We start from the raw sequence: 14423 nt of genomic DNA on the forward strand, positions 1-14423 counted from the left end.
GAGAGAGAAAGATAAAAAAGAAGAATGAGAGAGGAAGTTTGTTCATTTTGGAATCTAAATTTTTTTTTATTTTAATTATAATAAAAAATATCTGGTGACACATTTTGATTTGTTACACTACAAGAAAAATCACTTTTAGCGGCAATAAAAATAGCCGCTAATACATTTACCGGCAATTAGACATTAGCCGTCTTATGCTTTGCCGCTAAAAGATTTTAGCGGCAATTATAACATTTGCCTGTAAAGACCTTTTTAATGGCCGCAAAAAGTATATAACTATTAGTAGCCATTTTATTGGCAATTTATATGGCCACCAAAAGTAATTCCAAAATTACAATATTTTTCATATTTAGCGGCCATTACTATTGCCGCCAAAACCTATTTTACCGACAATTTATATGGCCACTAAAAATAATTCTAAAATTGTAATATTATTTACTTTTAGTTGCCATTACTATTGCTGCTAAAATCTTAAATCTTTTTCTAGTTATATTATACTAATTTTCTTAAAAGCAACGAACTACTTTTTTTTTCTAGAATCTCAATTATTTGTGCCAATTATTATTATTATTATTATTATTATTATGCATAATATAAATATACAAATTAATTACTACAAAATGAGATATTTCATTAAACTCAAAATATTGATATACAAAATTCTCTTGAAAAATAATAAATCATGTTACAAATTTAAACAACAAAAATGCTATAAGCCTATAACTATATTACATCAAGTTAGGCTATAAACTAATCCCTCTTTTCTCTCTTTCCTCTGTCATCATAGTCTAGATAGATCTTGCCAAGACTTGTTTCAATAATCACATCATCAACATTCATCAAAGTGCTCCTTCCTCTGGAAAAAAATTCATCATTTTCAACAACAATAATTAGGACCTTAAATTCCTCCTGCTAAATTCAATGTAATGCATTGAATTTAGTTTCTAATGATAACAATAATTATAGTAAAAATCAAACAATAAATCGTCAAATTATTGCTAAATACGAACCTTCTATTTGGCCTCATGATAACAATAATATCATATGCAATTTAAGGTTCTATATGTAATAAAATGGAGTTACCTTTGTAGAAAATGGCAACATTACCCATTGATTTGAAGTTGATTTAACTTTTGATTTTGTCGTTATTCTCACATTAGACTTTGAAAAGCAAATAAGCTCAACTACTCAGCAGCCACTTCGAAAAGAATGTTTAAACAAATATATTGAATCAATATAATATTGTAATACCTTAATTAGATGGCCTAGTATATTTACTCTTGCCAATTCATTGTTCCTACTGGTTAGCAACAAAGCCATGGCAGTTGTAGTAATTTTTATTTAATAGGCCCCTTGTATCTCACCTGCCATCACATGCCATACAGTTAAATTTGTTAGATCTTGTCTATATGCATGTTAATCATTTGCTGTTAATCATTCTAATGTTTGAGTCTCTATTAAAAATCTCTCATACACTTATGATAGATAAGATAGCGGATTCAAGTTATTTGCAGCTAGAAAGCTAACTAGCTTTCCACATTCTACAAAGCTCCATCAAGTTAAGCAGCAAAACATCCTTCAGCAAATGAAAATTTTCCAAAAAAATTATAAACTGCATTGATAGGGGAAATCAAATCAGTGTTAATTGAATTGAAGAAAAACAGGGTGAGAAATTACCTACAAAGATTCTACGAATTAATTGTATCCATCACAGTATAAAACATTTATGAGATAAATTGATATCTAAAAATAAAAATAAGAAACATACTAAATTGAACCCTAATTCTAGTGTGTAACTGTCTACTTTAAAATTAATAAAAATAAAAGCTCACGATTGCCATGCAATAAAGCATAGAAAGAATCTCCTCTAAAAGAGAAGATTCACCAGATTTCGCTCTACATGAAAGAAAAAATCACAATTTTCAAATAAGCAACACTTATAACAATTTTATCAAAAATAAAATAAAATAAATAAAATATTTCAATAAAACAAATGCATTAAAAATTGGAAAGGTGCTGAAGATTTACCTAAAGCAAGGATCCTTCTGCTGGATTTTAACAAAGGAAGTTATGATTTTGACTAAGTGTAGCAACAAGCAGTTAACACTCTTTAACTCCACTAGATTAGTCACAAGTTTCAGTAAAGTAAACATTTTCAGAAACTTAAAACAGTTTCCAAAAAAAAAAAATAAAAGGAATAGAGTCTGAAGTCCGAACAGTTTCCAATAGGTTTGTCCTACCACCCGCTGTATTAGGGCTTTGTCCTTAAGAAGAAACCAAACACAACCACTACTCTTTATGAGAGAAGTAAAGAGCCCTTCAATAAAATTATGTAGCTACAACAATGGAGTCAACGAAGGGCGAATGCGACAACAGAAATGAAGAGTACCTATTTCTTATGGTGGTCATCAAAGTTCAGAGCAAAGTAAATCATACCTAATTTTGAGGATAGTAAATCAATATGATCTGATGCGATCTGCAGATCAGTACACATTTCTTTTGCACACCCGACTAAGGCATTTTCTGTTGGAGATAAAATAAAGCAAATCATATATACTGAACAAAAACAGCACAAATGTGCCAGCATGCGACAATTGATAAACCTGATTTCAATAGCTTGGAAATTGTATGTTCCTTCTCCTTCAATGTTGAAACTACCAGTCTGTAGTTCTCTTGGAGATCTCGCAAGGAGTTGCTAGTTTTTTCTAATTTTTTCTGAAGCGGTAGTTTAATTTGAGACAAGATACTCTTAATCTGAATAGAAAAATGTCAACCTGATATACTCCAGGGAATACCTTTTGACTAAGGCTGAGGTCATTCTCTAATTGCTCTATCCTCTCATCTTTTGCCTAAATAGATAACAAGCCAATATTAGATTGCGGAAACTGAAATAGGAAATATCACAAGATACAGAACATCCTTAATCTTATTATTTGAGCTTTCCGCTAAAAACTTGGGAGTGTAGACATCCTTGATCTTATTATTCTTATCAAAGAATGATGTAGATATGTAGATATTGAAAACAAGTATGCTTGACTTTCTTTTTAGCTTCTTCCTTGGTAAATCTTTCGTGAGAAATGTATACACCATTCTTTTCCCTAGCAGCCCGCACATCTGCATTCATTTTGGAAAAAAAGGTCTGATACAAGATTCTCCCTATATTCCAAAACTTAAGATGATAATGTTGAATGTACCTTCTTTCATTCTCTCAATTTTCATATACAAGTCCTTCAACAAAACAGCCTTTGAAATTTTTTGGTTTTCCTGTTAAAAGAATAAGCAGTGACATTCACTACAAAGCAAATTAAAATGAAAAAGTAAATTTAAAAACTGAATTTGAAGCTTATAATCGAATGGTGGATTCAACTAGAAACCAAATAAGCTGACAAAATATTAAATCAAGTGTCTCGCAATTATTTCAAAGGGACAAACTGAAATCCAAATATAAAGAAAAATTCATACTAGAGATCTTTAATATTGTCTGTGCCATGCTTCAACTTAACATGCTTGAGTGCACCTAGCAATCAGTAAGCATGGAACAAAGATGATATCCATGACAAGAATCCAAATACTCAACCACCAATACAAGGTCAATATCAGTTTCATAGAATAAGTTAATCAGCACTTAAGCAGTGAGGCTATATAATAGTTCTAGTTTTGATCCCAAAAGAAATTGTATTAGCATTAAAAAATATTTTATAAGAACAAATGCAATTTCAATTTGTACAACATTATTTCACTTTTAATTCTTTATTCTAACCCCAGTCATCACAATGCAGAGAAGATTTAGAAAATACCAAAGAAATAGGTGTAGAAATAGTTGTACTTGACATTAGAATCGCCAAATCTTTAATGATAGGTGTAGCTTTAATCCATTTTACCCTCTATTCTTATATTCTGAGCAATAATACAAACATAATCTTAATGAAACTCTGCAGAAAGTATTTCAAACATTTAAACCAAAATCCAAATATAAACGGAGCAGGCAAGCAAGAACAGCGCAAGCAAGCAAGAACGGAGAAGACAGAGCAAACAAAAAATTAGAATCTGAAATACTTAAACACTTCGATTTTAGCTTGATATGCCAGATTGATTAGGATCAAGCACGCAAATAGAGAAAAAGTAATAACAGAGAGAAAATCACATGCTTCTGAATATTCAAACCAAAATAAAAAAAAATAAACAGAGAAGACCTACCGCGGCGACGATCTTATGCGTCTACGAGCAAGAACGGAGGCGGTGCGAGCGGCGGAGGTGTGGTGTTGCGACAAGAGCAGCAACGGTGGCTGAAAGACTTTGGCGCATAGATCTGAGACAAACTACGATACGGATCTGAGGCGGATCAGATGAAAATCAAGTCCAAAGAATCGTTCGCGGAGGAGATGCCTTTCTCTCGATCTCAGAGGTGGAAAAGGAGCCTTTGCTCGATTCCAGAAGCCTTTGGAACTGCAGCGGCGATGCCGACGGCGACGGCGACGAACTTAGAATTTTAGCGGTGAGCTCTCTCTCTTCTATCTCTGTTTCAGGCAATGTCTCTTTCTGTTCTTTAATTAGGCAATTGTTATGAAAAAGAAGTTTTAGTAAGAATACTAGTAGCCATAACACCAAAAAATTCTAACTAAAAGTATTTTTTATATATTTTGTAGTGGCAATAATAATAATTGCCATTATAATATATATCATTAGTGGTAAATATATAATTGCCATAAAAACACAATTTAAATAAAACAAACAGCAGCTATTAAGTTATTGCCACTAAAAGTTAGTCGCTAAAACTAATATTTCTTGTAGTGTTAGATTACTAATATAAAATATAAATTATAAATTATATAGAGTGAAAAAGATAGAGAGAAATAAAAAAACGAAAAGTAGATAAGAGAATATACGAAGGAGGTTTATTAATTTTGGAGAAAAATATTTTCTCTAAATTTTAATAAGAGAATGGCATATGATATATTTTAGTTATTAAATTAGTTAGTAATATATATATATATATATAAATGTAATATATGATATAACTATATTTCAATTTTAATTTAATTTAATTTGAATGCAATTAGAGAATGTCATATTATATATTTTAATTATCAAAATTATAATTAATCATTGATAATAAGGTTGGTAATGGTTAGGGTATGATAGGATTTGGACTCTACCCTACCCTACCCGCGGGTTGAAAATCTCTCAACCCTAACCCTATCCGTACCCTAAAGTTCTAAATCCTATCCTACCCGTAAAAATATCAATTTTTTTTTCAAAATAAATATAAAATTCAATCATTTCGAATTTTATACATATTAATAAAATAAAAAAATAAAAAACTAACGCTTAAAATGATTATATTAACTAACTAGTTTAGTGGTTGCTCATTTATTTTAAGTTATTACATGAGAAAGGTTGTGGGTTCAATTCTCACTCCTTTTCTATATATACTCTTCATTGCTTTCTCTCTCATATTTATTTTTTGTCCCACTTATAAAATTAATAGTGAGAGATCACATTTTATTCTCTTAAATGTTAAAAAAAATTGAGAGGATTCGTTTCCTGAATTGCCAGTCCTAATTGATAATGATATATAAAAATGATAAAATGAGTAAATGAATGAAAAAGATAGAAAGAGAGAAGAGAAAAAACTTTTTAATTTTGTAAAATAATTCATCAAACATATAACATGCAAATAAATAATACTAAAGAATATAATAAATTAGTTTATAAGATAAAACATTCCATCAAAATTCAAATATGTAATATGCAAGAAAAAAAATAAAACAATAATTCATCAATCACTACAATAAGTTGAACCAATCACTCATTATAATAAGTTAAACTAATTACCAAATTCATAGTCACTGACCATATTTCTCTCATGTTCATGAGACATTGAAAAAGAAAAACACACATGCTGAAAGTAAAAAAGCATATCAACCAATATAAGAAAGGAGGTGAGAAGGGATAAATGTTGAAACAAGAGAGGAACTAAAGAATTAAGCTAGGGGGTGACGAGGAGAGAAATTAGATGTTGCCCTTGAAAGAGCAATGAGATTAAAATTGAATGGAGAATTATAAGAAGTGAATTTCCAAGTTCAGAAAAAAAGCGAGAAATATTGTAATCCAATTATAATCAGGAGATGCTATCTGATAATTTTGTTGCAAAATTAGATATAAACAATAGATTAATTAGTCATTGATAATGATATATAAAAGAAATAGAGTGAGTGAGTGAATGAAAGAAAGAGATTGAGAAAAAAAAGAAAGGACAGAATACTCTAATTTTAAAGAAAAAATTAGATTTTATTTATAATAAAAGAATGACATATAGCATAATTTGATTATAAAATTAGTAATATATTATTTTTTTAAATTTTTCCTTCTTTATAACGATATTTTAGATAGTAAAATTAATTTTTTATTATTCTAATGGATTTAGCATAAAGAAATAATTATTATTTGACATCAAAAATTGTTATTAATATTATAAAGAAGAAAAAGTTTAAAGAAAGTTTTAAAAAATATTTGTTAATCATTAAAATTCAGTCTGAAATATTGTTCAACTTTCTTTGATTTTTATTTTGGTAAAATACTTTCATTAAATTTTTTTGTTCATATATATAATTTGAGGGTAAAATTTACTTATCTTTTGTAAATATCAATTTTTATATGCACTAAAGACTTCATTTTAAACAAGTAAAAGAAAAAAAAATACAAATGTAAATTAAAATTAAATTGCTTAAATCTAAAATTACAGAAAAAAAGAGTGTATAACTTCAATTTAAAGAAAATAATCAATGTTTTCAACAAAGTCAAAGGACTTTGAAATATAAATGACAATGCATAATTTAAAAGAAGAAAGAAAAGGGCTTTGCAAAAGAAAAGTAAACTGTAGGAAGAGAACTTAAAAGAAATAAAAAGAAAATGTAAAGATATTAATTGAAAAATATGGAAGGAATCTTATAGAAATAAACTCCAGACAAATTCAAAAATTTGTTGTTAGGATGTGAGTGTACAAGAGTGTTTTTTAAGATAAATTTCAACCTCTTACTTCTTTTGAGCCTCGTTAATTTATAGACCAATTCGACCAATTTTCTGCTGTCAAATGTCACCTCTGAGAAGTCCGAAAAATAACTATTTCTGCCAAGTGCAAAGCCAAGTAACTACCCTTGTGCAATACACCATCAATCTTAATACGTTATCTGTCAGCCTCATTCTTCGACAAGTTATGGCAGATCGTGACCCCTTTCTATCGACACCTATTTTTCGAGCTAACATCCTTGCAAGTTTGACCAACAACATTTCAATTCACAAATTTCTTCGGCTAACAAATTGTCCTTTAAGATTATTATTATCATCGAAATCTTTTTAAAGATGAAATAATTAATCCTAAACAAGATTTATCTTAAATTCGAGATAAACAAATAGTGAATAGAGAAGGTCCATTCACATATTTGATAACCATCTCTATTAGCATGATCCCATTAGTTACGCACATCTCACGTGTCACTAATTAATTACTCTCTTCTCTCTCTTCTGCACTTCAATTTTTCAGAATTATATATTTAATAAAAATCTCCTTCTCCTTCTAGATTCAAAAGTTTCCAAAACCAATTACCTTCAACAATTTTCCTTTTCACCTCTCCTTCCATCATCATTATCGCGAAGAACTCCAAGCTTCAAATTTTACTACTCTTCTGCGTTTTCCTGGTACATTCCACCTCATCTTAATCTTATGTTATTTTAAACACTTCTATTTTCTTAACCAGTTTTTGTTAAAATTCTTATTCATAAAAATACCTAATCTTTGGGATTCGCACAATATCATGCAATTTTTCTTTTACATTTTTATTAAATTCAGAAAACTAATGATTAAATTCATTTCTATTCAAACTGTACAGAAATGGATGCCTCAACTTCTCTCGCGACTATTTCAGCAAAAGTCAAAGAAAAACAAACATCAGAACAAGAAAAAGAACAGACAACCATAAGGGTTATTGAACAATCAAATTTGAAGATCCTTTTAAATACAACAGATACCGTCATCGAAGATCCGATCAATACTGAGAATGAAAAGAAGGTCTTTTTCCCTTTCTCCGTTGAAAACGAACTTCATTGATTTCTTAGTCCCCTAAATTCTCTTGAACAAGCAAAGAAAGTCTCTCATTACTTTTCTAGTTGCGAAGGCCAAGACTTACTAATTAAACAAGATCTATTCGTAGCTCCCTTTGTTGACCATGCTCGACCATGCCGCAACAATCCAAAAATCACTTTCAAGAATGTGGACCTTTTCTCCTGGTTTAAAAGACTCGAAACCTCTAAGAAGAACGATGGAAATTTCGAGGAATTTATGATCTTCTTCGACTCTCACATTTTTAACCTTCAACACCCCATTGGATGATTGGTGCTGCATTATATTTTTGAAACAAAATCACTAACAACTTTCATTTACCATGTGGTATTGTTGGACCCACACTCTTTGATGTAGCAGCCATTATCGGGCTCTCACCAATTGGCCCTGTGCTTACTTTCAACATGAAACCTGAGCACAAGTATAACATTATTGAAAAACGCTCTTATGGAGAATTTATAAAGGAAAACATGGGAAAAGATAATAGCCCAATCACAGATGAACATGTCGCCTTCTTATACTACTGGCTCAAAGCTATAATTTTTTGCTCAAGAAGTGCTTCGACACAAAAACTATACATTAGAATGGATTCTCTTATTCATGAGAAACATAAACTCAACCTAGCCAAATTACTGTTAGGAAATCTTTATGATGAGCTAGGGCAGATGGTTGATAGCCTTCAAAGCAAATCTTTTGTTAGTGCCAGAGGACCTCTCTAGTTACTACAACTTTAGCTACACACTGTCTTCGAAAAGCACATGAAACATAAAGGAATGATTCCTTTAGATGCAACCAAATTTCACTCATTCACATTCCACCAATGAGTTCTTCTGGGAAGTATTTTCAAAAGTTCACTCGAGCACTAGTTTCCAAAATGAAAACTTAAATTTTTCTCCCTTCGTTGACCGCAAATGTGGAGTAACTTGGTTTTGATGTCCCATAGTTCAAAAAGATGAAGATGCAGAGGCACAACGTCTGAATGATGAAATGTGGTCGAACTTTTTCACTGTTTAGCTGATACCAACAGGCATTCCTCAATACAAGAAAGACCGATTCTGAGTCACTCTTCATGCTACCCATTATGTAGCAAGACAAATGAATTTCTCTCAAGCTATTCCAGTACCATTCCCAAGCAAGACTTCTCCTTTAGGCCAGATAAACTTTAAAAGGAAGAAAGAAATAGAAAATCAAAGTAGCTACTTCCCTCTCTCTTTTATTTGTAGTAGTTATGTTACTAAGTCCTTCGTCAAATAATGGTGGAAGACTATTACTCCCACTACGATTGATCACTAGAAGATATCTCCAAGGGACTTATAAAATCTTTTCTAGGCATAATCGAAGTACTAACTTTGAAACTCTCAAAAAGAAAGGTTATGTCATCACATACCAGAAGGGAAAAAAGATGCATAAAGTCCCGCCAAAAGTTTCTCAAACCAGCAAGGTATCTGGAACAACTTTAAATTCATCTTTTATGCAAATATAAGTACTACTTGCTTTCAACAAAAATCCATTCTCTTTACATACATTTGACACACTTCCATTTAGGGAGACTTCTCCATTCCAGAATCTACTGATAAATCCATCAATTCATCCTCAAGAGGGACTCCTAGCAATTCCAATGAATTCTCTACTACCTCAAACTGCTCAAATTCTGACAATTCATCAAGCTCATCACACTCATCAAGCTCTCATCCTCGAGAAGCTAAGGTATTTCAACAGTTATTACTATTTCCATTTACAAAACATATTTGTTATAATTTCGAGACCAATTCTCAAGCCAAGTAACTAAAATCATTACAGGTCAAAAAATTCCCTCATAAATTATCCTCGGCTTTGAACATAACACCAATCGAAACCAAATCTCTTGTACAGTAGAAAAAAGAACTTTCAACATCTTTCTCATCAAGTGGACATGTCTTATCATATTATTTACATGATAAGAAAGAGGTTAGTCAACCTGTCGAAGAAACTGACTTCAAAGATCAACAGGACAAAGGAAGACATGTCAAAGAAACTGACTTCAAAGATCAACAAGACAAAGGAAGTCCTTCGAAAGGTCAGACCACCGAAAAAGAACCTTTTCCTAAAAAGATCCATGGAAAATAGTCCAACTAAAGAACACAGGGAAGACAATAAACTGGCTCCAATGTTGATACGCAAGCTAATGATACATACAACATTGTTGATGGAGTTGATCCCGGTACCAATCCACAATAAGAATGCAAACAATTTGCACCAGACAAAGATTCTAGCCCACAAGAGGCCAATTTAGAAGAAATGCTTCTGCTATTTCAAGTTTATGTTACAAAATAGAAGTGGCTTCTCAATTTTCATCCACCAACAAATTACCTGAATTTGAATTTTTGAAAGAGTTAACACCCCAGACCCTTGAAAGTTTAAAGATGCTTCTTCATCTTTCAAAGCACACCATTGATGAATGGATAAATCGAGATGATCTAAATACTTTGCTCTCTGACATTCTGAGCACAACTCTTGAGTATCGAGTACCTATCTACTTCTCCGAGCAAGTGAAGAAATTCAAGAAAATTGATAATAGCTTATTTATTTCTCACAACAAGCTCACCAATAATAAGAAAGGCATGGTAGAAATGGAGATAGAATCTGAATAACTTGAAGCTTCATTTGTATTAACACAAAAAACTTACAACAAATATGAAGCAAATATTGCCCACGCAGCTAGGGCTCTCGAACAATTAGCTCGACGAAAGAAAGAGCTTAAAAAGGAACTTGCCCAAGTTTGCCCAGACGAAGCTCCACTGCGAAGACTTTTCCTCAAAGCTAATAAAAAGAAAAGAGACATCAATCGAGAACTATGCAAAATGGAGAGCACTCGAGATGAAATCAGGAGGAAATACAAAAAGTTATAACTTGAAGAGCATAAAGAAGTTGTTGTCTACAACTCGATTGATGAGGAAATAGTGTATATCACATTCGAAATAGAAGAACTCTTGGAGCCTTATCTATAAAGACTTGGAATGCCAAGTTTCTTTGTATTTTGTTTTCACTTACTTATCCTTTATTATCTTTATGTTATCGACACTTTGTTCTTTATTTCAAATATTATCCTTCAGACATCAATACTGTTTTAAATATTTTCCATTGATCGATTTGATTTTGACACCACTATCAATATGTTTGATTTTATTAGTATTTCTTGAATACAACTTGATTACTTGATAAGGTCCCTCCCAATTAGGGGACCACTTTCAATAAACCCTTGATTTTTTCTTAATGGAAGAATTGTTTTTAAAATTAATTCACCAATATGAAAAACTATTTCCTTTACATGTCGATTATAAACACGAGTCATACTCTCCTTTTGACGAATAAGATTATCAAGTTCAAGGATATGCTCACGATCTAAATTATTTAATTCATCGAATTAGCATTCCAATAATCTTCAATTGGCAAATCATCTTGTTTCATCACCCGCATAGTATTAAGATTAATTTCTAAAAACAACACGACATCATGGCCATAAACCAATTTATAAGGAGACATATTTATCAATCCTCTCAAAGAATTCTGATAAGCCCATAAAACTTGACTTAATATCTTGTGCCAAGTACGTGGTTTTTTACCGATTTATTTTTTGATTAAATTAATCAAAATTTTATTTGCGGCCTCAACTTGACCTTTTTCTTGTGCATAATATGAGGTCGAAGTTATCATTTTTATATTTCTTAATGCTTCAAAATTATTTATGCGTCGACCAGTAAACATGGTTACTTGATCAGTACTTAAATTTTGAGGAATTCTAAAACGATGGATTATATTTTTCTCAATAAAATCGATAATTTTATTTTGAGCGAATTCTTTTAAACGAATAGCTTATATCCACTTAGTAAAATAATCTATTGCTACCAAAATAAAATTATGATTTTTCGATGATGGAGGATGAATCATACCAATCAAGTCTAAAGCGCAACCTCTAAATGGCCAGGGTTTAATGATCGAGTGCAATTCGGAGGCAGGTATTTGTTATATTACACCATGCTTTTGACATTCTTGGCATGTTTTTGCATATTCGATGCAATCTTTAATCATGGTCAACCAAAACACTCGATCATACCGTAATACCCATTTCATTCTTTTACCTGCTTGATGCGCTCCACAAATATCCTCATGAACTTCTCCAAGAGCAACTGTTGCTTTAGACTTGCCCAAACATCTCATTAGGCTTCCTTCGACACCTTTTTTAATATAATTCCTCTCCCATCATTAAAAAATTCATTGCCCTTAATTTTGTTTTTCGATCAACGTGAACATTAAGATTTTTTAAATACTTAGTAATAAGTTTTTTCCAATTATTATCATCCCACTCATCAATCACCAAGATTTCTCATTCTTCAATAGACACAAGAATTTGTTGCATCGTTGCCAAATTCTCTAAAGTTCTATGAAAAATTTTGTATTTTGTAATAGTATGAGCTAATTCATTTGTCACTTCATTTCAAATTCTCGAATCTGTATTAGTAATACTTTTCGAAACAAGATGAATAATTTCCATGCTGTTGACAAATATTTTTCTAACACCTCACTTGTACACTTAACTTCTTTCGATAACTGCTTTAAAACTAATTGAGAATCTCCTAAAATCTGAACATCTTGTGCCCCCTTGGTAATCAATATTTCCAACCCAATATCAAAGCCTCATACTCAGCCGCATTATTCAAACATGGATATTTTAATTCAAACAAAAATTTTGATGGACTCCTTTTGAGGACATAATCAAAATGCCAGCACCAACACCATCTTTATGCTTTGATCTATCGAAATACAATTTTTAAGGTTTGACTTCAACAATATTTATCCCCTGGTCATTAAGATTATCTGGTTGACCGATCAAGAAATTTGCAATGACTTAACCTTTAACTGCCCTAGTAGGGACACACTGTAAATAAAATTTTGTCAAGACAAGCATCAATTCGCCAATTCGACCACGCAAAATTGGATAAGATAACATGTCTTTAACAAAGTCTATTTGTGCAATAACCCTGATAGTTTTGGCTATCATGTAATATTTAAGCTTTGTACAAGCATAATAAAGGGAGAAACACAACTTCTCAATTGGAGAATATCTTGTCCTCAATATCAGACAAAACCCTACTTAAATAATAAATAGCTCTTTCATTCTCTGCTTCATCATCCTGCGCTAGCATACATCCAATTATATTTGTCGAAGCTGCACCATACAATTTCAAAGGCTCTAAAGGACGAACTGTAGCCATGCTAGGTGCATTAGAAAGGTAAGCCTTGATCGAATCAAATGCCTCTTGATGTTCCTAAGTCCATACATATTCTTTTAATTTGACTTTTTTCCAGAAAAGATTAACCTTCCTTTTTTGACTTTAGGGGTGGAAATTCCTAGATTGTTTTAGCCTTATTTTGATCAAATGTAATTCCTTTTTTCTAAACTACAAAACCTAATAAATTCTCCGCAGATACACCAAATGCACATTTTAAGGGATTCATTTTTAATTATTTTCGACGCATTGTATCAAAGGCTTTGCACAAATAATCAAGATGTTGATCAATGGAGTTCGATTTAAGCATCACATCATCGATATAAACCTCTATAAATTTTCTAATATATTTATGGAAAATTGCATTCATAGCAAGTTGATATGTTTCTCCTGCATTATTTAAACCAAAAGGCATTATCACCCATTCATAGGTACCTAAAGCACCTGGGCATCGAAAGGCCGTCTCCGACACATCTTTCTCAACAATAAAGATTTTATTATATACAGAATATCCATCCATAAAATTTAAGATTTTATTACCAATTGCAGAATTAATTAGCATGTCTGCCACATGCATAAAATACTCATCTTTAGAAGTTGGATTGTTCAAATCTCGAAAATTGATACAAACATGCAACTTTCCATTTTTCTTCATTAAATGTTTGACACCCAATCGACATAACGGGTGATGAGCGGATAATTTATACACTTTTTGGCATTGTTTTTAGGTAGTTTTTAGTTGGATCTAGCTACTTTTAGGGATGTTTTTTATTATTTTTTATGTAAAATTCACATTTCTAGACTTTACTATGAGTTCGTGTTTTTTTTTTGTGATTTCAGGTATTTTCTGCCTGAAATTGAGGGACCTGAGCAAAAATCTGATAGGAGGCTGAAAAAGGACTATAGATTCTGTTGGATTCTGACCTTCCTGCACTCGAAACAGATTTTCTGGAGCTACAGAACTCTAAATGCCACGCTCTCAATTGCGTTGAAAAGTAGACATACAGGGCTTTCCAGAAATATATAATAGTCCATAC

At 31.5% G+C, this 14423-nt stretch overlaps 1 long non-coding RNA gene across 6 annotated transcripts; it reads right to left on the reverse strand.

The window, feature by feature from the left end:
- Positions 1 to 610: 610 nt before the first annotated feature.
- On the reverse strand, positions 611 to 4647 carry LOC112710576 (uncharacterized). 6 transcript variants are annotated; one of them, XR_011865462.1, is made up of 8 exons: positions 4198 to 4647; positions 3195 to 3264; positions 2796 to 3114; positions 2604 to 2715; positions 2437 to 2523; positions 1475 to 1576; positions 1252 to 1364; positions 611 to 856 (listed from the first exon to the last, which is right to left on the reverse strand). It is a non-coding gene; the product is annotated as an uncharacterized lncRNA (long non-coding RNA). The 6 variants fall into 6 exon arrangements; XR_011865463.1 differs by having other exon boundaries at positions 1475 to 1612; positions 4198 to 4612; XR_011865467.1 differs by lacking the exon at positions 2604 to 2715 and having other exon boundaries at positions 4198 to 4612.
- Between the last annotated feature and the right edge of the window lie 9776 nt (positions 4648 to 14423).

This window comes from Arachis hypogaea, chromosome 9, assembly GCF_003086295.3.
Source record: "Arachis hypogaea cultivar Tifrunner chromosome 9, arahy.Tifrunner.gnm2.J5K5, whole genome shotgun sequence".
Lineage (NCBI taxonomy): Eukaryota > Viridiplantae > Streptophyta > Magnoliopsida > Fabales > Fabaceae > Arachis > Arachis hypogaea.